A 24833-nucleotide genomic window follows, 5' to 3' on the forward strand; every position below is an offset into this window, starting at 1 on the left:
AGAGGAGTTAAACAACAAGAGACAGAGCCTTTGTTCATGGCTCAGCCCCTATCCTCCAGTCAGCACTTTCACCCCATAAAGCCTTCTGTCAAGGTTTTTCTCAGGACAACATTCCAATTCTTGTTCAGGCTGTCTTTGGCTTTTCTCTGTTGTGTGTATATGTATGTGTATAGTTTGTTCTGCATCACTCTCATACACAACTCTCTGATGAAATAGTATTCAGCAAAACCTCTTTACTCATGTAGCTCATATTCCCTCTATGTCCTTACGTTTTGGTTTGGACACATCACAAAGGAGCTAAACTCCTTCTACCACCATAAGCATAGGACAGTGGTTATATATGACATAATATTAGTGAAGTTTAATACAGCCTATAACAATTCTCTAGTAGGCATCTTGAAAAACTAATTTGTCTGTGTTTCAATCTGAAAAGAATCCAAGAAGATGATTCCTAAGCTAGGGCTTATTTACCAATGAGGTCTGAGGTAGTGGATGAATTTGCTGGAGATATTTTAAATAGTCTACCATTTTTAAAAAGGTATGTGTCCTTTATTCTTTTTCATGTTTTCACAATGCACATAAATGCAAATCACCAGATGCTGTACTTTTGTCAATTCTGAGAATTTTCATATTGATGAAAAAAGAAACCCAGGAAAAGTGTTACATTTTTTTTTTTTAAGTTAAAGATGCTAAGAAGTCAAAACTGCATGTGTTGAACTGTAACAAACCAACCAACCAACCAACCATTCCCAAAATATTATGTTGGAGTAGCAAAACAGCTCTTATTAGTATTTGTTGTCATGGCAAGACAGGATGTTTTTGATTACTGTTCACAATATTTATTAACTAATTATCTCAAGGCCACTGTGTGCGTGTGCGATGTAGGGTACATCTCTGAAGATCCTCTTCAAGAATACCTACATACAGGGTGTGTCCACATGTAACTTAGGGTACATTTACACATGCTCTGAGGGTGGGGGAGGCCAGCACCACCATGTCTTCTGTATCAGCGCCCCTATGCTTAAAAATGGTGGTGGGGGCACTTGAACTAAAGGTTATTTGATGAGCTTTAGTTCAAGTGTCCCCACTGCCATTTTTAAGTGGGGAAATGCCAATACATGAGATACAGGAGGCTGCTGGAGTGCGGCGATTGCCAGGTTCCAGAAGACTCAAGTAATCGTGTCTGTTTTGACATGCTAAAATTCCAGCGCATCAGAGCGGCCTCCATGCTTGTGTAGAGGCACCGTTAAAGTGCATTAAGATGTGGCTGGGAATGTGTTTACATGTGCTGTCATCGGGAACAAATATGCTCCAATGGGGTGTATCCCGATTAGTGCTCATGTGCAGAGGTGCATGCTTCCTGCAGGACAAATATCAACAACACATTTGTGCTGCTTCTATTTGTCCCTATGCATGCCCCTGCATGTGTACTCTGGTGTGTGGCAAATTGACCCAGGCTGGGTAGGGGAGGCTGGGGCCAGCACAGGTGCTGGCCCCAGCAGCGCTACCTGGGGTCCTAGAGGACCCCAGGGCAGCAGAAGTGCCAAGCTGGCCATTCAGACCCTGGCTGGCAGCCAAAACATGGCTTTGGCTGCCCAGGCTCCATTTTTGATAGCGCACACTGCTGCTACGTGCACTGCACTGCTAAATAGTGGTATAGTGAATGGGTGCATGTGTGCTGTGTGCAGTTTGAGGCACCACAAACCACACATGTACATGTGTCAGGATGAACCCTTGGGGACCAAATTTGCTCCTGACAGGAGCAATTCAGTGTAGGGTTACTCCAGCCCTTCTGTGCCCCCCTACAACAGCCAGGGGGAGCTCCGGGCTCCTCTGGGTGCTGGCCTTGGGCTGGCAGGGGGCACAGCAGTCATGCCTGGGCTCCAGGGGAACCAGGGCAAGGGGAGCTGTCCCACTTTTGGGGCAGCTCCCTGCCAGCACCACACAGATCAGGGCTTGCTGGAACTGGCCAGGACCTGCCCCACAAGCAGGACAGTTCCCAACCACCTCCTGGTTTCTGGGCTGGCTGGGAGCAATTTGCTCCCAGTCAGCTGAGTACATTTGTGCTACTGCACAGGAGCTAATGCAAAGTTAAGACAGTACCTGTGTTTCTTGGTACTAGGAATTCTTGCATTAGCCTAATTTACTGTGCAGTAAATACTGCACACATGTAAATGCTGATGCTTTGCTGCAGAGTACATTAGTCTATTGTGTAGTAAAGCATCTCATGTAGATGCACCCACAAATACTAAAGCATCAGAATAAGTACTGCAGACCCAACTGAATTTAGGATTTGGCTTGATCAGATTTACTCCCCAAAGGGTTAAATGACATGCCCTGGATGAGCTGTCAAAAGCTTATCTATAGCTGACCACCCAACGTTGCAAATCTCAGTTTATTGAAACTGATTACATTTTTAAAAGATTAATTTGAAATGATATTGAATCAGGATAGTTTAAAAAAAATGTAGGCAGAGCCTGAAACTAGCTATAAAAAGAGAGAGGGCTGTTTAGGTTGCGCAAAAACTATAGTGCATTTTGAAAGGTATATGAGCCTGAGTGTTTTAAATGGTCAGGCCCTAATAAATATTAAACACATACTTGCATATTTTTGCAATCTTGGCTCCTGAAATCAGTGAGAGTTTTGCCATTGAGTTCAATGGGGACAGAATTTCACCATAAATTCTAAGAATTTTAAACACATACCAATAGGGGACCTCTTCATAACTTTCTATCATGATTATTATTAATTTATAGTGTCAAAATATGCATTTCATAATACTTGTATATTTTGAATTTTATTTTGTTTTTAGCAATGATCCCGCTTTTACTTCACTTGCTAAACAAGAAGAATATGTGGAGCTTCGATTCTGGTATTTAGAAAATACTCTCAGTGATGAGTATGACAGAGCAAGAGCAAGTACTGAAGGTAAAATACAAAAAGGCCCAACTGAAGTGAAATTGAACTATTATCAGTGTTTTATAGCTTGAGAAAAAAATCCAAACTTTGAACTAACTTAATGAGACAATGTAAATATTTGGGGTAGGGAGATATTTTTGTTTTTGGTTGGAGAAATGTGGGTGCTGACAGATGTGCAGGTCCCCACTCTAACTCATGATGCCTGTTGGGTTAGGAGCCTCCTGCCTGTCCCATGATTGGGCTGGGCTGATGCAGCCCCACACCTGCCCCCCAACTCCAGTGCTGTCTGCACGAAGGGAGGGGCAAAGAATAGGAGGAGAAGGAGCTGCACACTAGGGTTTGCCCAGACTGCACTAAAGGAGGGAGGGAAGGGTGGGGGGGGCACAAGGTCGGGTGGGCTCCAATCCACCTGCCCCCACTCCAGCTCAGGTTGGGTAAATCCCAGCCCACAGCTCGGTTCCCTTCCTTTCTCCCCTCCTCCCTTCCTGAAGACAGCACCGAGGGTGGGACCAGGTTGCATCAGCCCAGCCCCAGACTGTACGACAGATTAAGCCGAGGAAACACAAGTTCCCTAAAGTAATCCACTTTGGAGCACCTTCATCTGATCCCTCATTAAAGGAGGGTTAATCTGTTGTGTGATCAGCCACTTTTAAGGTGCTCCACAGCCATGAAGCATGCAGGGTGCTTTAAAAGTGGCCAATTGCATGACAAATTCACCCTCATCAAATGAGGGATCAGATGAATTTGATATCTTCCATGATACAGGGGTGTAGGTTGTAGTCGTGTTGGTCTAAGGACATAGGCAGACAAAGTGCTTTGGGTGAATCTGATATCTTTTATTAGACCAACTTATATAGTTGGAAAAAAAAATGTTAAGCATGCTTTTGGGTTTAAAAACCCTTTGTCAGGCTGAGGAAGTTTCTGCAGTTGGTGTGTGCTCTTCCTGGATGGAATGAATAGTAAAGAAGCCAGAGGCTGGGCTGGTATGCATGTAAGACAGGCAGTCAATAAAGATGTAATCTGAGGAGTCAGTGGATGAGAGAGAGGCTGGGTGGGGGGAAGAAGGGGGATGAATAATGGAGAGGTACCTGGGGAGTCAGATGTCAGGCAGGTTATAATGTGTCATAAATCCAATGTCTATATTTAGTTCATGATTTTTAGTATCCATGAGGTTGATGAAGTGGAGTTCATAGGATTGTCTCTGGGAAGTGTTTTGTAAGTTTCCTTTGATGATTAGAAGTGAGAGATGGGAGAGAGAGTGGTTTTCTTGTGAGAAATGTGCTCCCACAGGTAATTGGGTGTTCCTGTCTTTGATAGATTTCTGGTGTGCATTCATTCTGGTGCACAGTGTACTCCAGCACCAACATCTCCTTTTTTAGACACAGTGATAAGCATCCATAATGGCAAAATACAGACCTCATTATACAAGAAACCCACAGACCAACACATCTGCACAGAACCAGCAATCACCCTAAACACATCGAAAAAGCTGTGATATTCAGCCAGACCCTCAGATACCACCGCATTTGCACTGAGGAGAACACCTGTGATTGCCACCTCACCAATCTTAAAAAGGCTTTCACCCAACAAGGACACTCCTCCAGAGAGATAGATCGCATGTTTGAAAGAGCCACGCGGATACCACATGAAGAACTGCTGCAATGCAAAAGAAAAACACCACTGGTTATGACATATCACCCCTCTCTCGAACCCATACGGAAAATCCTCAAACAATTGCAAACCATAGTAGAAAGAGACCCTATTCTTTAAGAGATCTTTCTAGAGCCACCCATCCTAGCCTTCAAACAAGCACCGAATCTCCCTAACCTCATTACCAGAAGCAAACTTCCTCAGGCCCAGAACACACCAAGTGCATCCAGACCACGTCATAACAAGAAATGCAAAACCTGCCAACACATCTCCACCACCCTCATAATTACTACACCCCACAACAGAGCCATCAGCATTCATGGATCTTACAGCTGTACCTCCAGAAAGTAATACATCTCATCCAATGCACCAAGTGCCCTGATGGAAAATACGTAGGAGAGACCAAACAACAACTGTGCACCAGAATGAATGCACACCGGAAATCTATCAAAGACAAAAATAACAAATTACCAGTGGGGGCACATTTCTCACAAGAAAACCACTCTCTCCCCCATCTCTCAGTTCTAGTCCTCAAAGGAAACCTACAAAATACTTCTCAGGGATGAGCCTATGAATTCCACTTCATCAACCTCCTGGATACTAAAAATCATGGACTAAATATAGACATTGGATTTATGACACATTATATTATCTTTCTGTTATTTGAATAGCTTATCTCTCCATTTAAAGTCTTTGGTTTGTTCCTGCAAAGGGATGCATGTGAGCACAAGGACCCATCTATGCAGAACTCTTTGCAAAAGCAATGCCATTATACTACTGTTGTATAGAATAGACAATGTAATCTGATTATTATTGTCCTACATAATACTAAAGTTTTCACTTCACTTCACTGAGAATTACTTATCAAAAGTACTCAATTTGTGGAAGAAATGACTCTTTGATGACTCCTATAGACTTTTTCTTCTATTTTTTTGCTGTGTACTTCATTTGAGATATTTATCAAAGAATCTGAAGCCTACTGTTACATGTTTTTGGCAGGAGAACAGCCACATCAAACTGTCTAGTCAGTAGGTACCACAGACCACAATTTCTAATAAATGCATCTTGCTACAATTAGAATAAATCAGCACAAAACCCCCTCTGAGTTTCCTCTTTATAGCTCCTTTCAAGTCCAGTTTCTCATGAGGATAAGACTCATTATTAAGTTTACATATCTTACATGTCTAGCTACCACAATTATCCACTCCATTGCATGTTGTGGTGCACCTTCATTGACTAGGGCAGAGGTGGCCAACCTATGGCACACATGCCACACATGGCATAGGGACCTGCTGTGAGTGGCACATAAAGCCCAGGCATTCAGAACGGAGGCACTGGAATGGAGGCAGAAAGCAGATCATGCTGTGGAGCAGGGTTAGGACACTGCTGCAAAGGAGGTGTCAGGTATTACGAGCAAAAGCTAGGTTAGCCTCTCCCTGGCCCTACAGCTGCAGCTGAATTCAGGGCTTTGGAATCTTACTTACCATATAAAACTGTGATGGTTGCAGGGCCAGGAATGGGTTAAGGAGCTTTTTAAGACCCAGGTTGAAAAAGCCTTGACTGGGATGATTTAGTTGGGGATGGTCCTGCTTTGGCTATGACCTCCTGAGGTCCCTTCCAATCCTATTTTTCTAAGGTTGTATGATTTTATGAACCTGGCTCTTGGTAGCAACACCTCTTCAAGGAGCATCCAGTGCCTGCTTCACTGTGTTCTGTGCAGCCACTGCTGGTGCCCCAGAGAGCAAAATCTAATCAGGTGTGCCTAGCAGGGTGGCAGGGCAGGGTCAGAGTGGCATTCACAAAAATGGGGAGAGGACTTTAACTTGTGACATGTCTGCCAAAAAGGCTGTGCACTACTACACCAAGGAAAATGGCATTCTCCTCACAGAGGGCACAAGCAATATTTAACCTTGAATCGTAACATTCTCTTACAAATAAGATGTCAGCCAGCTGTAATTGTACAGTAATACAGATCCAGTCACTGGATCATCATAGTTTTTAATTCTTTAGGGATATTTGGATCAAGAAGGCAATCCCATGGGATTTGCTAGACTCATGACACTTTTGCATTATCATGAACAATCCAATATTATCCTGGTCAGCTTTCTTGTGAAAGGCTTGTTCCACATGCTGTGCCAGCCAATTGGGAAAGGTAAGTTTGTCATCAATACCATTTTTCTAGCTAAGGAACTGTTATTTATTTAAAAATAATTGTATTTGAGAAGATGACAAAGTATGAAAAGAAAAGAAAAAAAAACCAACACACTTCATACAAAGAGAGCCCAGTTATATTCCAACTCCTCTGGTTATTTCCTTCTGTTACAATTATCACCTCAATCTCAGCTTCAGTCATCTAGACTTCAACCAAATCGTCATCTTAGATAGACATTGACTACATGTATACATTGAACAAGAGAGGACATAGAATACCATAGAGATAGTCCTTAGTGCATAGGCACGACTGCTGAATATTTCCTTTGCAGTTTTCTTAGAGAAAAGAGAATAGAGTTACTCAGGCACGGTCTTTTTTTGTCCCAGCCAGAATATGCAACTTTGTCAGCAATGCCTTAAAGTCCCACAGTATCAAAGGTACTTGATAAATCTAAAAGAATCAACGTGACTATTTGGTCTCTTCCCATTGCTAAAAGGAGGCTAAACTCAGAGAAATGAAGAACATCAGCAAGCACTTGAGAAAACTACCAAAGCTTCTTTTACAGAAGTTTCTCAGTAAATTTCCTGAAAAACTGGGAAAAATATGTCCAGAACTGTGTAATAGAGTTATTACAAGTGGCAATATCCTGGAGATTATTTTTAGAAATGGAAAAAGGCACTGGATAGGTTTTCCTGGCCTCTTAGTATTTCTAATTATTAACTAAATGCAGATTGTAAACTCAATATCTCTGTTTATCATAATGTTACAAGAGTTTTGGTTTTGAACAGGCTCAAGAACTTTTTCTGAAGATGTGTTGGAAAAGCTAGTGCTTATACTGGAAAATCTGTTTGGAAGACTATATATACCAGCCATTGTTATTAAATCAAAAAAGAAATTGGTAAGATGAAGACTTCTAGCTATTTTATTTAACACAATATAGAGTTAAAAAAGAAAAACTAAGACTTGGGCTTTTTGCAAATTTGAACCCATCTAGCCACAGTCTGTCACTTTAGTGTGTTCATGGTGTGACTCAATAAAATTCATAATAATCAACTTAATCCCCCCCCTTACCTATAATCAGATGCAAATTCAAAGGTAGAGATGATATGATGGTTTTTAAAAGAGAGTTTGAGCCCCATGCAAGCCTCAGAATGCAAAATCAGTTTTTAACTGGAAGAAGCCTTCTCCCTCAGCTGAACTAAAAGTTTGTATTTATAACATCAAGAAGACTCTGTCTAACTTTTCTACAGTATAGACCACAATATAATAAACCAGCCCCTTTTGCCCATAAATGGCAGGTACCATAACATGGAAAAGCAACAGTAGGTACATATCCAGGACATTTTTTGCTTTATTTTAAAGCAAATTAACATTGGAAAACAAGATGTCTCCTCACAAATCACCAACAGTGCTGCTCTTTGAACCAGCAGTTTTTCAAACATCAGAAATTGGGGCTTCTCCACACCATGTGTTAGCTAAGTAAGGGAAGGTAAAAGGTTTGTCCGGTGAAAGTAAAATCTTTCCTATGCAAAAAATAATGTATTCAGCATAAATTACTGTTTCATATTATGATTTTAGTCATCTCTCAAACTCAGGAAGATAATTTAGAACTTTGTGGCAACAAAAGTTGCAACCATGAAACCCTACAAATTGAGCTGTACAGCTCATTGGCAATGAGCAAATTCACTCACAAATTCTGTAGCTGCAAATTGCAGAATACATGACTTGTATCACCTTCCTAATAAGGAGGTAAATAACTTTAAAGAATTGCTTTAAAAATTCCTGAAGCTAGAAATGGGTGACTTCAGCTATGCTGCCTAATTGTTGTTGCTATAACATAACAGCAATCTAAAAGTACAGTATATATACAGCTCAGCTTTTTTGTTTGTTTATTATTTAGAAAACCTATAAAGTAAATATAAGTTGTCTATTCCATAATGTTGTTTTAGGTGTTTCTTGATGATCTCCCAGAAGATTTTGCTGCTGCGTTACATGAGTATGACTGCAAAATAGAGAAGAACTTTAGCCAATTTCTATTGGTTGTTTCTAAGATGAGATGTGAATACCAGCTTCCCTTTTCAAAAATTGGTCAACATATGATACCTTTATCTTTTGCTTTATTAAAGTGCTATTGGAGTCTTGTGTACTGGCACTGCAAGGTGGTGGATATGAGCGCAGTTTCTTGCTCCTGCATCAGTTAATGTTGGAACTTCTATAAAAGCAGCAGTCCTAGGAGCTAGGAAATGGCTCAGAAATGAAAGCATGTAGTATGAGACAACTGAAGATGTATACTGATGGAATCAGCAGCTATAGAAAAGATCTTGCCTCTGTAGTGGTAGAAGTTATAGTGTAGAATTGCTCCCTAACAGGAGGTTGAGGGAGTTGGGAATTTGGATACAGTCTCTCAGTTGGGGAGAACCTAGTTAGTTGGAGAGAGAGAGAGAGAGAGACTGAAAGCCTGGTGAGACTCATCTACTGCTCCACAATAAAACTCGTTAGCTCTTCTCATTTGTTATATGACTGTGTTTAACCTAGTAAGCAGTACAGCCTTCTCACTGGACTTAGGGAAATGATGAGAAACTTTAATTGTGGGAGAATAGAGGAGAAAAATGTGGGGGCCCCAGGAGAAAGACTCTTTTAGTGGTAGAAGGTTAGTATGACAGTAGAATAGGCTGGCGGCATATGCCTGGTTGCAAGATCTTTACTGTTGTACTAGAGACTAGAAATCATATTCTACTGCTTTCCAGCATAGCATATCCTTCTTTAGACTACTTGACTCCAACCCATGACTCATGGGCATCACATTGCCTACAAAACCCTCCAATGTTTCACATGGCCATTACAATTAAAAATATGAAACTGAGGCTGAGAGAGAGAGGCAAAGCATGATTTTGCCTTTAGTGTGTCACTTGTTTAGGATTGTACCAGTTGGACCAAAGAAGTTTGGTGTCTGCTGCCCTAAATCAAAGAATATTTTGCTGTTCTGCTTGTGTTCCATCCAGAGAGGTTTTTCTGTATAACTATGAGCTATGAGACTACCTGGGACTCAGAAAATGCTCAGTGCATCTGGCATCCTTAGAGCTGGAACATACTGCAAAAGAAAAGATCAGATCCTGGACAGATTTTATTTTTCAGATGATTATAGCTCAGCCAAACCTGGGGACCCTATGGGGATTCCAAATAACACCTTTCTGATACCAGAAAATTTCAAATTTCGTGTCCTCCTCCTAGACATGGGAACATATAGCTATCCAGAGAAACAACAACATGTGTCAACATTGGCTAAACAATATATTTTTGCCTATATTAATTCTCAGAAAGGGCTGAACAATTCTTGCTGAATCTTTTCAAAAAGACTTAAACTTGAGAGAGAGATGCTAAAAAGGGGCAATTTCAGACAAAGAAGTTGAAATTTATCAGAATTGCAAACAACTGGAAATAAAGGCATGAAAAATGAAAAACGCTAGGTAATTTTAATTGCAGGCATTTCTATAAGGTCACCGTCACGGCGGGGTCCTACAGGAGGGCCGCGATCTCCTTAAGGCCCCCTCTTCCGTGCCAAGTCGGCCCAAGGGCACCCTCGGTTTCTTGCCCGCTACATCTTTGATGTTTAAGTAAAGTTGGGAGGCTGCCTTACACCCTCTTGGTCACGGTTCGCTGTGGCTTCTGTCCCCATGGACTCCCGGGCCCCTCATGGGTCCCACTGTATTATGGGTGCTTTAGGGGCACGCTAGCCTTAGGGGCTATGCGTGGCTCCAACCACCCCTTATACCATGCCGCAAGCCTCGCAGTTGGGATAGTGACAGTTCCATGTCTATCTCTCTCTTGACATACATTGCCGCCCCCTCCTGGGGCTCTCCTTGCCCTCTCTCGGGGCATTCTCTGTGCCGTCACCCTCTCTTGGGGCCTCAACATGCCCGTACTGGGGATTCTCTATAGTGCCCCCTCCTAGGGCTCGCCACGCCCACGCTAGGGCTTCTCAAGGTTGCCCCCTTCCTGGGGCTCTCCACGCCCACACTTGGGCTTCTCAAAAAGTGCCCCTCTCTGGGGCTGGGGTCTATACACCCTGTATGCTGCGCCCTCCTGGGCACTGGGGTCCTCACATTCCACTGTGAGGCCCCTTTAAGGATACTGAGCCCTCACTGGCGCTGGGGTCCCCACACCACTGTGGGTTCCTATGAGGCCTCCTCCAACCCCTTACAGCCTCACCCAAACCACCAGTATAATAAACAACAAAATGCTACAGAAACTCAAGCCTCCTGGCTATATCATAATGTAAAGCCGCCTGGCTAAACCACGTTGCACAAACGCCCTAGAGCTGCCATCCATAACTTTGCTCAAGCAGTACCTGCGGGTCTCACTGCTTCCCACATCCCTACTCCAGGAGCTCCTGCCTCTCTGGCTGCTGGTAGAGAACTGTTTCAGGCCTCTGCTCCTGGGCTTTATAAGAGTCAGGCTCTGCCTCCTATAGGCAGATGACTACTGGCAGGTGTGGGTCATTTGCTCCCTCCAGTTGCCCTGGCAACCCACAGGTGGGCTCCTATTCCCTGCTACGCCTCTTTCTTTGGCAGTTTCTGCCCTCTAGGAGCAGGGTATCTCAGTGCTCTGCGACAGTCACAAAATTATATAGAGAACTTTTATCTTACAGGAAACAGCTGAATATAGTTGTTGAATTAAATTATATTTTAGAGGACCATTATGTTGTGCACTTATTTTTAAATTTACATTTTGCATCTTGTTCTGATTAGATTTTTCAGGTGAAGAATACACTGACATTAAACTGGTATCTCATGTGATGAATTGCAATGAGGGAAGAACAGCTGTTTCGCCTTTTGCATGCCTGTCTGGTAACATGGATACTGATATACTTCAAGCAACAACTCCCAACAATGTAGGTGGAGGGAGATTTAAAATTTTTTAGTACAGATCCACATTTGCTGCCATCCAGAATAAATATATTTGGATAATCCATATGACAAACATGCTTTTCCACAAATTATACTTATGTTGTATAACCTTTTTTACTGAGGGTACTTAAAATGCTTGACAAACATTGAGAAATCTAGCTTCAGAGCAGCCCTAAGAGAAAGGTTTTAGTATGCCTATGGAATGGGAAGATTTAGGCAAAATTATTTTGCTAAAAGAGGAGAAATTGACTTAATGCTGTTAGGAAAGAGGCATTCTCTTCAAAGAAATGTAATTAAGGAAAGAGAATGCCACATGCTGTTCATGAACTTGACTCCAACAAGAATGATTTTTTGATAGCAGAATGGTTAAGGTGTCTGCTTGTAAATTCTGTGCATGTCTACACGTGACGCTTTAATGCGCATTAGCCTAAGTTAATGCTCATTAAGGGCGCAAGTCTATATGTGCACACCTTTAATGCACATTAAAAATGGCAAATTTAGACTATTTGGGCATTTTTACACATGCATGTGCTGAAGCGCCAGGCACTTTGAAAAGTGCCTGGCACTGTGGCACGTGTGTTTGTATAAATGATGAGATGCACGCCAGTGTGCAGAAAATGGAAGTGGTTCCACTTTTGAACTAAACACACATCAAAGGTGTTTTAGTACAAAAGTGCACCACCACCATTTTCTGTGTGCTGACGTGTGTTTGGCCATTTACAAATGCATGCAAGGCAGCGCTGTGTGCATCAGCTTGCATGTGGAGCAGACTTGATTAATCAATTAATTGAGTCTACTCCAATGTGCTGGATCTCTGGCATGTTGCAGCATGAAGAAGTATGTGTATAAATGCCTTTCATGCCCAACTTTGATACCTGCAAATGCAAGTATCAAATTTAGCCGTGAATAGTTGAAGCATATTAGTGTATGTATAGACACATTAAAGCGCATTAATGCTGTGTGTGTGGACTGATTTGGGACTAACTTTAGCCCCCAGTCATTTCACACACAGTATTAATGTGCTTTAATGCCTGCACATGTAAATGCCTGCTTTAGCCTGCTTAATGCACGTTAAGGTAATGTGCATTAAATTTAGGCACGCTTAAATGCATGTGTAGACACTCCCACAGAGGGATAAATTTGAGCCTCCATCTGTTCTTGAGCTGAAGACTATTCCCAAATGACCTATTCATACTTGGTCATTTCGACTGTGGAATCAAATGTGGTCACATCCACTGTTAGTGTGTTCCCCCTTATGTACTCTTGGATATAGAAAGTAGCATGCCTTAATCATGCTAACCCAGTGGGCTACCTTGACCTCTTTTTGCACAGGATGTCTCTGAGGAACACATATTGTTTGGAAGATGATGATACAGTGCTGTTAATTATAAGGAGCATAAAATGTCTGTTCTCTAGAGAGCCACTAACTTCTTTTTTTATTTTTATTTCTGATTTGACCTATAAAACTTGAACTATTTAAGTCTGAATTGACTACGGGCAGTAGATTCTTTCCCATGTATGGGTAGCATAACTGAAAGAGCTAGTTATCCTTCTTAGCCTGAAGTCAGGCAGAAGGCAGGGTAGAAATGGACCTTACAGATTAATTAAATCAGAGAAGCATAAGCTTACATGGTCCAACTTTAAAAGTTTCAGAACTGAAGATATGCAGTCCTGGCTGGATTTGATCCAAGTTTTATGGTGATATGTAGGCAAATAATTCAGGACATTAAATCAATAATCAAAAAAAATTGCATAGTTTACCTGAAAGACATAAATCTGAACGTTAATGTTGTATTGTTTCTTTAGGTTGTATTATGCGCAATTGGTACACTTGCCACAAACATTCCTGTCCCTTTTTATAAGATATTGGATAATAAAGGAAGAAGAATGCCACTTAATGCTTATGCACTTGACTTCTATAAACATGGTTCTTTGGCAGCAATGGCAACAGATAATGGGTAGGAAACTGCAACTTTCTGATTTAGTTTTTCATTTGAAGTCTGATTTTAAGTTGTGACATTTGTAATGTTTGTTCAAAATGTTAAACACATGCATACTGCAGCATCTTTCCCCCACAAATATTCTGTGATACCTCCATTTCAGTGAATAAAGAATCCTAATTTATGATACTGGGCTCTCCTGACAATGTTGTACTTACTAATGATCCTCAGGTCATCAGGTAAAAGAGGAAACCCAGGGGCATAAAATTTTTCTTTGGTTATATTGATTATTGTCTATTGACAACCATTATCTAATTTGGAGGGGGGAAGTTACAGCTTGATACACACTCAGGGGACCTGGGCCCTGTGCTTTTCTGTCAAGGTGTGATCTTCTAGCGTTTCCCCTCCACAGGATACCCAAAAGGCAGCCAGGGCTGAGGCTTTATGGCATCCCATCTTCACCTTTCACTGGGGGGGGACACAGGTGTGGTATTTCCTGGAGACTGCCCCTCCACAGGCAGCCCTACCACACCAACCAACCCCAGCAGGGTGCAGTTTCAGGTCATGCCCCAGCACCAGGAGCCCCCTCCATCCCCATAATTCCTACCCTAATCTCCAGATGTTCTGGGAGCTGCAGTTTGCAGGCTGAGTGATGTTGTTCCTTTGGTTCCCTAGATGTAACTGCCAGCTCTGCTCTTAGTGCCTGGGCTTATACTAAGACTGCCCAGCCCTCCTCCCATCTGGTGGCCTCCTTGTGGTTGTGTGACTGCCTAATTGGGCCTAACTGCACAGGCCAGCTGCTCCACAGCTTGCTCAAGCCCCTTAAAGTGGCAGGCACCAAGGGTTGGCTGGCTGGGGTATGAGGGTGCTCCAGCGTGGGGGCTGCTTGCTGACTAGCCCCACACTGAAGCACCCTCATGCCCCAGCCAGCCCCCTCACAGCATGTTGAGCTGGGGGGAGCAGCCCTGGGCTGGCAGGCTGACCTCTTGGCCCTCTGCCAGCTGGGGCTACTCTGACATGTTGTGGTCCCAAGTGCATGTTCAAATGTGGTGTCGGGGAGCAATAAACTCTGGCGTAATATGCAATATGCACCAGAGTTGATTCATGTACTTTAATTGCACATGTAGACATGCCCACTGTGTTTCTCAAAGTGTTGCACAATTTATCAATCACTCAAAACAATAAGCAAGACTGTATGAGGGGGATAAGGCAAGATGCTGTGTTTATTGATTAGAATATTTAAAAAAGCGCTCATACATTCATACACACACTCACTCCCAATTACCCTGCAGATGTTATAGTTACCAAAGTCCATTGCTTAGTACTGCACTAGATGGTCAGCCTAGGAGTATGAGATGAGGAGCAGAGCCTAATACAGATGCGTGTCTGTGCTCCAGTGAAGCATACAGTGTTACCCAACTTCTTGCTGCTAAATCTCTTCCCTTCATAGGGGAGATTGAATTGGTGTTAGGTGACTGAGTTCTGCCTTTCTTGACCTTGTGCCTTCTTTGTTCGGACCCTATTAATTTTCCATTCTGGCAAACGGATGAGTTTTCTCAGCAACATTCTGAGGGACATTTTTCAGAGCATCTGGCTTATCTCAGAGCCTCCTGCTTCCTTCTTATCTTCTTTCTGTGTTTGTTTCAAGTGGTGTCTTCAGCCTCTCCTTTAAATTCTTCCATCATTTGGTAACCTTGTTTGTCTGCACGTTGTTCTTTCAATATTTTTCCATTCACACTACACTCATCACACTCATTCACCTATACATATAGACTATAGTTTTACAAAGCAATTGTCATTCATTATTATATTCTATACTAACTACCTCAAATCGCTACAAAAGAACCTCTAACAAATTTTTTTAGTAATCCTTTATTTTCAGTGTTCTGATGTAATTGCTTCAGGTAAAGCTCAAAGTAATGCTTGCCAGTGCAAAGGTCCTGAATTAAGTTTTATGTAATATATAGGCAGGGTTCAAATTACATTTTGACTCTTGGGGGGATCTGCAAAAAAAATTGGGCTGCCCTAATAAAATCGGAGACCCCCCAGGTTATGATTTTCAAATCTTACGGGGGGGGACAGCCCCATAAATTCTCCCATAATTCAAACCCTGCATATCGGCATGCAACCAAAGTCTAATTGTAAAGAGCCCGTAGAGTTTCACTTGCTCTTGGTACAATTCATCCTTGTACAGATGGCATACTCTAATTCACTTAAACCCTACTTTGAGGACTTCTGCTGAAATTAAATGGGCATAATCCCAAATGGCCCCTCTGCTCAGAAATGAATTTTGTATCTTAAGAATCACTGGGAGAAACATATTTCACTATAGTTAATAATTTTGACTATTAAGTATACTAATGAAAATGAATGAGATTAAAATCTTGGTACTACTGAAATTATCAGGATTTTTTATTAATTTCATTGAGCTAGATTTTCATTCTGAATATGTGCAAGTGAAATAACTGTTCTGCTAACACACATCCATTAAATATTTTTTCTTTTTTAAATTTGATTTTTTTTCATTTCAGCATAAATGAAGGACACGCTTATGTTCTGCTGAAAGATTTTTTACTCACTATTAAAACTATCATGTATGTATATATAAGTTGCTAACTGTATTCAAGCAGTAGAACAATGAAAATGTGATCAAAGTAAGAATAATTCTCTTGCAATTCAAAATAATTAAATGAACTTTATAACTGCATGGTAACTGAGACTAAAATAAAATTCTGTCTTGTCCGTTGATAATTGAGTGTTCCTGGTAACCATATTTCTGTAGAAATAATTTCTATCCTTAAAATAATGTTGGATTATATACTAAAACAAGGGAAGATTTACCAAAAATCCGTTGGATGATAGAATGATGTACTCGGGATAAAATCTTAGTAGACAAACTTCATTGTTTCTTTGAGATTTACAGAATTAGCAAATGATTGGAAAAGAGAAGATTTAATAAATATGGAACCAGATTTTTAGTTGCATTAACTCAGGGGAGGTCCAGATCCTCAGGTATCATAAAGGGTGTATCTCTTTTGAAGTAAAACTGGTTCAACACCATCTGTGGGTGCATCTACACATGCCATTATGGCAATGTGATAAACTCCAGTGCAGTTTGTGCTGGAGTCAGCTGCTCGCTGGTGCAATGCCTACACATGCACTCGGGACCACAGTTTTAGCCAGGTAAGTGTAGCCTGTAACTACAGGAGTCATAGCTACAGAGTCTATACTCAAAGATTTGATATTAAATAGAAACAGTGATGGGTCCTTTCAGTTGGACTGGCATCAAATGCAACAAAATCTAACAGATACAACATCAGAAACTAAGCTGTATCATATGATTGTTTACTGTGTAGGCATCCATAGTATTGAAAATCAAAGAAACAGGCACATTGCTTCATTTTAAAGTGAACAGACCAGAGTTAATGCTATAAATAAATCCAAAAGAGTAACAGTAAAGAAAATTAATAAAAATGACATGCTAAAAATATGCAGGGGTTTAGGTTGTAGCCGTGTTGGTCTAAGGACTTTGTCATGCTAAAAATATTTAATTTGAGGTAGAACTGCTAAAAATAAGTTATAAGTCTCCAAACTGAGAAACACCTAAATGTTAATCTGTTGGCCTCAGGGCCACTCACAATGTTGCCCTATAGCTGTTACCCTATGGGATTGAAAGGTGTTAAAATTATCATAAAAGGTTACTACCCAGACTCAGGTTTATCCAATAAGCAAATTATGATGCAACACCTTTAGGTTTGAAATTGACGTCGCTTCGCCTAAATCCCAACCCCTTTTAGGCTTCAGTTGAATATGCTTTCTTGGGATATGCTTTCCTGGAATGTGTTGGGTGTGCCAAGCAGTTAGATCCAATTTTTATCGCTAAGGCTGAACCCTGAGCAAAAAACCGTTAGGCCAGCTAATCTCACAGCTACAGCTTTGCCTATGGGGCCCAGTCAGTTCCATGAACAGTTAATTTATCATTTTGGTTAAATTTATGACAGACAAGTTACATTTGCAGTTTACAAACTTACAAGCTTATATTAACTAATTTACCTGTTTAGGCAAAATACCAAATGCCTCCAAGAAGCACATATTATTGCTTATTAATCCCTCTGGTTCTGGCTGTCACACCCCCCTGCCTGGCCCCTTTGCAAGGAGGTAAATACTGCAATATAGGCACTAATTTTTGCAACTGGGTACCACTCAATTCACACGTGTTATGGAGAGGTGCCTTCAGTCCAATAAGCGGTGCCTCAAGTCCAAAAAGTTTGACTGCCCTAAAAGCAAGTTCTAGGAAGAAGCAAGCTTAATGTGTGGATTTCAAGTGTCCCTGTTTGTCATGATGGCTGGAATCCCATTCTGAGGTGCTTAATGCTATTCAAGCATGTAAAGGGAGTCTGTGCACATCATTCATGTTTCTAGATTTAATTCTGGGAGACAGATACACAAAAGTTAGTCACTGCAATACCTAACTGACATACCGTAGTCACCAGTTGGAGCTAGCCTATAAAAATAGTAAGATCTGCCCTTTCTTTTCTTTATATACGCCTTTTTATACAAGGGTTTTTTTGTGAAGACGTCTCTAACTTGTTTTTCAATTTAGAAATAATAAAAATATAAAGTCCAGTCTGCCTTTGTTTTATTGAATGACCTATATATTTTTCTATACTCTGAATGCCTTAATTGAAAGGATGATGTTGAATCTTAAGTAAAGGCTTCCTTTACTTAAAAGTAAATTAGTCAATCCGGTTAAGGAGTCATGAGAACAATTTAAAAAACCAGATTAAATGGGTCTATTTAAAAATCCTTTTCCCTTCCAATCATTTTTTTGGCCAATGGGGAAACTGAGTTCTGTTTCTCAAGTTTTCTAAAGCCCAGGCTACATCAAGATAAAGGGATGTTAATAAGGAGCTAGAGTTCGTCCTAACTAGCTAAATCAGTTTAAAATTACTACTTGACTTTTGCTGCACTAGGATTTTTTGTGTTAGTGTCATGTGTTAATGTCTTCTTTCTTAGCATAGCCATAACCTCTGTTGTGGTAATAATAAACCTTGATCACAAAGTAAAAGCTGTAAAAAAGGGCAGATTTCTAACTCAAGGCAATGACATTTTACCACACAATCTGCAGAACTTTTGTCTGTATCACAAGGCATCCATAACCCACAGTTTTCATTATGCTGTGTCCTAGTACAGAGTCCAAAGAAGACAGCAGAGGGTATTTAAAACCCCACAAAAACTATGATCATGCTGAGTCTAGATTTGAATGTTGTTTGTCCTTATTTCTATATGACCACATCTGTGATACTCTTATATGGTTAGTTTTTTTTTACTTTATGTCATAAGTTATCCCACAATGAGATTCCATTTGTAGGAACATACTACCTAGATTGAGGAAGCATAGCTGACTCATAATGCAAAGAAATGAATCCAGAATTTAGCAGCATCTCTATTTAAGTTCTACCAAGACATGGGTTGAGTGACTGATATGCCTCTCTGCCTGATCTTCTCTGGAGCTACCAGGCTATCCCAAGAGCATCAGATTGCAAGTTTAGATATGGAAGATATGTCCTCCACAGACATGAAATTTCCCAGTAAGTCAGCATGCCAACAATTGCTACTGCACTTAGGAGTGACAACACCCATGGAAAATAAAAATACTTCCCCACTCTATCCTGGGGAAGTTCTCCTTTGCTTCCAATGAAACTAAAGAGCACATGCTTTTTTCCCCCTTCCCTGATTATCCTCATCTCCACATTTCAAATGTTGGCAGACAGAAATGGTTTCAGCCTGCAAAGTTCAGATTCTAAATAATGAATGTGCCACAAAGCAGGATTCAGAGTGGTGGTCCAGCCCATTTTGGAAAGGCAGGACAGCTGCAAAAATCCCGTCTAACACTTGCAAGTTATCCTCAGCTTTTTTGGAGCAGGGATGCCTCTGATTTGAGGTACCCCTCAATAGAGTGCCGCACCGAATAGACATACCACCTCTGATTCATAGATTGTACCGGGCTGGAAGGGACCTTGCAGATCATTGAGTCTAGCCCCCCCCCCCGGCAGACAACTTGGGGCAAGTGACCCCAGCGAGGTGACTGTCCAGTCTCCTTGCGAAGGGTGCTGCACAGAATATGCCCCTCTTAGTTTCCCCCCCCCGTACAGACAGACAGCAGAGCAATTTCTTCTGTTGCACAGAACTCAGAAAGACACAACAGGGCAACATGTTCCTACTTGCGACCTCCGGGTTTCCCTGGCCACTCCTGTTGGCATGCCACACCGCGCTAACTTTGTGTAGCACTCCTGAATGGATCCTGAGGTACCGTTCAGGGCTGCTTGAGAGTCGCCCAGTATTAGCATAGGGCTTCGGGATGCTTCCTGACCAAATCTAAGCCTCCCGGGCCAGCCCGGCCTGTGGCTCACACGGGCATTTGGACCCAAGTGGGTCCAAATCCGCCCAGGAGGCTCTGGACCTCGGGCTGCTGTTAGGAGAGAGGCTCCAGAGCCGCTCCGGCTGGGCGCGGGCCATGACTCACGTGGCAGCGGGTGAGGCCGAAGTCGTCGGGCCGGGAAACGAAACTGGCTGCGGAGGCGAGAAAGGAAAGTGGAAGCAGGAGGCACCTATAAAGCGCCGGGCGGGTGGCCGCGGGGACCAGCCGACGGGCGCGGGTGAGGCCAGCAGCGGGAAGGGGAGGGAAGGGAAGGGAAGGGGACCCGGCCGGGGCATCGCGGGGCTGCCCCGGAGCGCCGCTCCCCCGAGCCCTCGCTCTTGGCACTGGGGCGGGGGGAGGCGCCTGGCGCCAGGGAAATGGGGCAGCTCTCACCGGCGGGGAGCAGGCTCCTTCCAGCCCTCGCCCTCCCTGATGCCATGACCCCCCCCTGAGGTTTCACCCCCGGCTTGGGCCCCGGGAGCCCCTGTGTCCCTCTCTGCAGGACAGGGGCCAGGTAGAGGTGGGGATTTCAGCACCTTTTGCTGGCCAGAGCAGGGCTTGGGTGCGACGATGCCTGTGTCCTGCTGTGGGTGTTTCCCATCCATCTGCCCCCGCCTCCCTTTTCTGCTCGGTGTCAGGGTGTTTTTAATGGGGTAGGTTGTCGCTGTGTTGGTCTGACATAAGCAGACAAGATTCCTTGATATCTTTTATTTGACCAACGCAAATAGTTGGAAAAATTCTTCTTAGCAAGCTTTCGGGTTTAAATACCCTTTGTCAGGCTGAGGAAGTGCTCAGGTGTGGTGGTGCTCTTTCTGGATGGAATGAGTAGGGTGTTTTTAAGCCTTCCTCTGAGGCATTGGCTACAGCCAGAGCTGGGGACTTTGACTGGGGTGTGCCAGTGCTCCTGCTGGGACTAAAGCCAGAGGTTCCTGGCTTGGACCCTCTGCTCAGGGTCAGACTGGTCTCTGGATTTGGGGTCAGGAAAGAATTTTACCCTATGGTCACATTTGGGGGGAGACTGTGGGGGTTTTTGCCTTGTTCTGTAGTGGGGGCACATGTCCCTAGACCTCTTGAGCGTATATTGACACCATTGTATAGAAGCAGGATGTTGGCTGCTGTGGCTCTCCTTGCTTTACTTGTGGCAGGTTAGGGCATTAGGTCTGCTGGGGCAGGGTTGACGGTAGTCTTATGTAGAGTTTATATTATGGATTGTATGGAATGGTTTGGATAGGCATGATGCTGTCTCAGGCAGGGGGTTGGACTAGATCAGTGATTCTCTACCTTTTTCATACCGGGACCCATTAGCATAATTATCAGCTTGCCCTGACCCACAACACACAACCCCCCGGCCCCGACCCATCCAGTCTGTCTCTGTCTCTCTCCCATCCTCTCCTCCCTCCTCTGGCTGCTTCATCTGGCCCCCTCCCTCCCTCCCTCTCCAGCTGCTTTCACAATGCTGGGTGCTCACAAAGCCCCCCAGCTGCTTGCCTGTTCCATGCAGGAGGCTAGTGTTGCAGCCTGCACAGGGACACCAGTGATTCCTTGGGACCTCCCTGCTACCCTTTGCAATGTTCTTATGACCTACTTTTGGGTCGTGACCCACGGGTTGAGAAACACTGGACTAAATTACCTCTGGAAGTCCTTTCTAGCCCTGCTTCTTTATGATTGTAACAGCGTCTTGGGTCTAAAAATGTAGAAAACCACCCTGACCTCTGTGAATTTTCATTTGCCCAGAATGGTAAGCACAGGGGACTTAAGGAAGGGTCACTGTGCTGAAGATCTGGTACTGCCTCAGTCCTGCCTGTCTTTAGGCAAAATTTGACTGCCAGTGAAGCCAATGAGAAGGTTTTCTGAGTCGGGTATAGGTGGCCTTACAGGCCAAAGGCACATGCACACAAGGAACATGTATGCAGTTGATATGTATGACAATAATGGGTCTGCATGGGGAGTTGTTGTAGATGCAGAGTGATTATTATTTTGCACTGCCATAAATGCTCTACGCCCTAGGTAGGATTGGGACTTAATGTTGTTAACCTCAGACTATGCCTTAGTTAAAGAGTTGGTATCTTGAATCTGCCTCATTCAGTGAAACGTTTTATCTTTCTGAAGTTAGTGGGAATTTCATTTGCTCATGTACTTTGTTTAACTGGGGCAAAGTTCTTCCTTGGAAGTTAATGGGATTCTGCATATGTAAAATATGCAGGATCAAGCCCCAGAACAATGGCTAAATAATTCAAAACAGTGTTTCTACTTCAGTGAAAAACCAAAAACAGTCAGTTTTTTCAGTTTCTTTTTTCTGCCTTTTATCATGACCAAATACATACAAAAATGCATTTGAAACTCTTTTGGAATTAACTTTGTGTATTTAAAGGTGATAGGGATTGCATTTCAAATTTAAAGCTGTGAGGAACACCAGATCAATGCAGTATGTGACTTTTGCATATTTTTAAACTATGTATAACACTACAAATAGTGTATACCATGGGCTACTGGTGCCCCCCTTGACACCAGTCAGTGACGGGGGGGGGGGTGCCACAGCCAATCATGCTGACTGGGGACGGGGGTCCCCCCACAGCTGATCTCACTGACCAAAAAGCAGCCGCACCACTTCCAGAAATCCCATGGCCACTTCTGGAAGCGACACAGCTGCTTTTGCTGGCAGCCCCGCTCCCTGGCTGGCGCTCGACTGGCACTCCTGCCTGCCCCCCTGCCCGTTGCCTAAACAGGGAGTGGGGCCTGACAGGGGTGCACCAGCACTGTCGGGGTACACGTACCTACCCTACACGTTGCCCTCTATATGTCACCACTGGTGCATACAATGTGTTTTGTTTCCTTTAATCTTTTACGTATACTAGAAATGACTGCTTTCTTAGATATGATTATGTTTTGTTTATCTGAACATCTTGTCTTTTTTAAATTCAGTTCATATTAACTAAGCATTACTTGGATGAAGATAGGCTGCTTTAAAAATACAAACAGTAAATAATAGTGCCTTTGAAATACCAAATACTTTTGAATTGTATTAACCATTATTTGTAAGATTATTTTATCTTTTTATTTTATTTTGGTAGCTAAAATAAAGCCAATAGTATTGTTTGCAAATGGACAAACAGAATACACATATATTTATGTAGTCTGGGGTTGTAGTTTAGCTGTAGTGCCAAAACAGACAGGCAGAAGCCTCTCTATCATCAGGACTGTAATCACTCTACTGCTGTAAAACAGACTTTCTAACCCAATGGTTCTCAATATTGAGATTGAAGGCACCCCTCATTAGACTGAAGGTATCCATCAGAAAATGCAAATTCTTAGCTTTCACTTTTTTCCTGATTACAAAAAATAATAGAGAAATACTTTTGTTGTAAAGAACTTCTGTTATAAAGAACAGAAGAGGTCAGAACGTGTTTGAATTTATGGATTTCTAATTGGAGTTCTAGGGCATGTCTGGATGAGTGTGCACGTGCAGTTTTCAATGCCTCAAAGCAGTTTGCAAACTACACGTAGTGCATGTGCACCTGTTCGCCATGCTGCTAATTTGGAGTGCAGTGTTTTTTTTTTACACTGGGGCATCCTGATGTGTGCACCACCAGAAGGGGAGCCTGGCTGGCCAGAGCCATGCTCTTCCTGCCGGCTAGGCTCAGACCACCTGGCTTGGTGCTGCTGCGCCCCTCTGAGGCCTTCAGGATCCCAGGTAAGGCTGCTGGGGCTGGTCCCAGCTTCCCCTACCCCACCTGGGTCACTTTGCCATGTGTCAGAGTGCACGTACAGGGACGTATCCAGGGACAAATAGTAATGACACATATTTGTCTGTGGACACAAATACATGATATTTGTCCTGTGAGAAATGCATGACCCTTGACATGCACACTTATCAGGACATGCCCTGTGGGTTTGTCTTGTGAATCACACATAGGTGTTTTTATACCTAATTATGCTAATATTATGTATTATCCTTGAAAGTATCTCACAGAACCCTGGGGTGCCATAGCACCCTAGTTGAGAATCACTGCTCTAATCCCATCTAAAACCACCTGAAAAGTTCCTTTTAAGTCCAAACTGACGGTAAATTGAAGGGAAAAACAAGACTGTCAGCCTATTTTTGAGCTTATTTGGTTTACTAGTATCTGAGAAATGTAGCTGGTCCATTTTGATAGCCAAGGGAGGAAGGTATGTGGGATCAGAAGAAAATTAGTCCAGATAGGCAGTGCCCCTGCAAGGAGGGGCTTTGGGTGCTGGCCCATGTTCTTGCCTCCCAATGCATGTTTTTTATTTTATTTTACAGTAAATGAATAGTGGTATAACTGCTGTTCAAGTGGCCAGAATGGTCCTCGTGAGTTTTCCACATTTTTGGAGCACATCTGTTGTGGTTTTAAAAGAAGGGAACACAGACAGATCTTGAGCTATATCAGAACTGTTAGTAAAAAGAAGGTACTAAACCAGACTCAAGTCAGGCTCACACCCCTTTGTATCATCAGGAAGCAAAACTCTAATCCCTTGAGCTGCTTGGAAAATGTCTTAAGAAGTGTCATGAACAACAAGCTGAAGTTGCAACCAAACAGGTGAAGATAAATACTGAAAAAAGTGTTTCTGCTTTAGGCTACTGCCTAAAGGAAGGTCAATATTCCTGTTGACCTGAGGCTAGACCAAGGGAAGAAGGAAACTGAGGTTCTACTTGGTATGCCAGCCAGAGCTGCTCTGTGTCCAGAAAAAGCCCATTGTTATGTTAGATACCATCAACCAGAGCCAATGTTAGCCAGACACTCCTGAACTGCAGTCCTGCCTCTTGTTTTAGAGCAGAGGTAGGCAACGTTTTTTTGGCTGGAGTGCCGAAAAACACCACAACG

At 42.8% G+C, this 24833-nt stretch overlaps 1 pseudogene; it reads left to right on the forward strand.

Moving 5' to 3' along the window:
- Positions 1-12181, forward strand: part of LOC132248263 (probable ATP-dependent RNA helicase DDX60) — a 30321-nt pseudogene extending 18140 nt beyond the window's left edge.
- Positions 12182-24833: the final 12652 nt, after the last annotated feature.

The sequence above is a fragment of the Alligator mississippiensis genome, chromosome 2, assembly GCF_030867095.1.
Source record: "Alligator mississippiensis isolate rAllMis1 chromosome 2, rAllMis1, whole genome shotgun sequence".
NCBI classification, from domain to species: domain Eukaryota; kingdom Metazoa; phylum Chordata; order Crocodylia; family Alligatoridae; genus Alligator; species Alligator mississippiensis.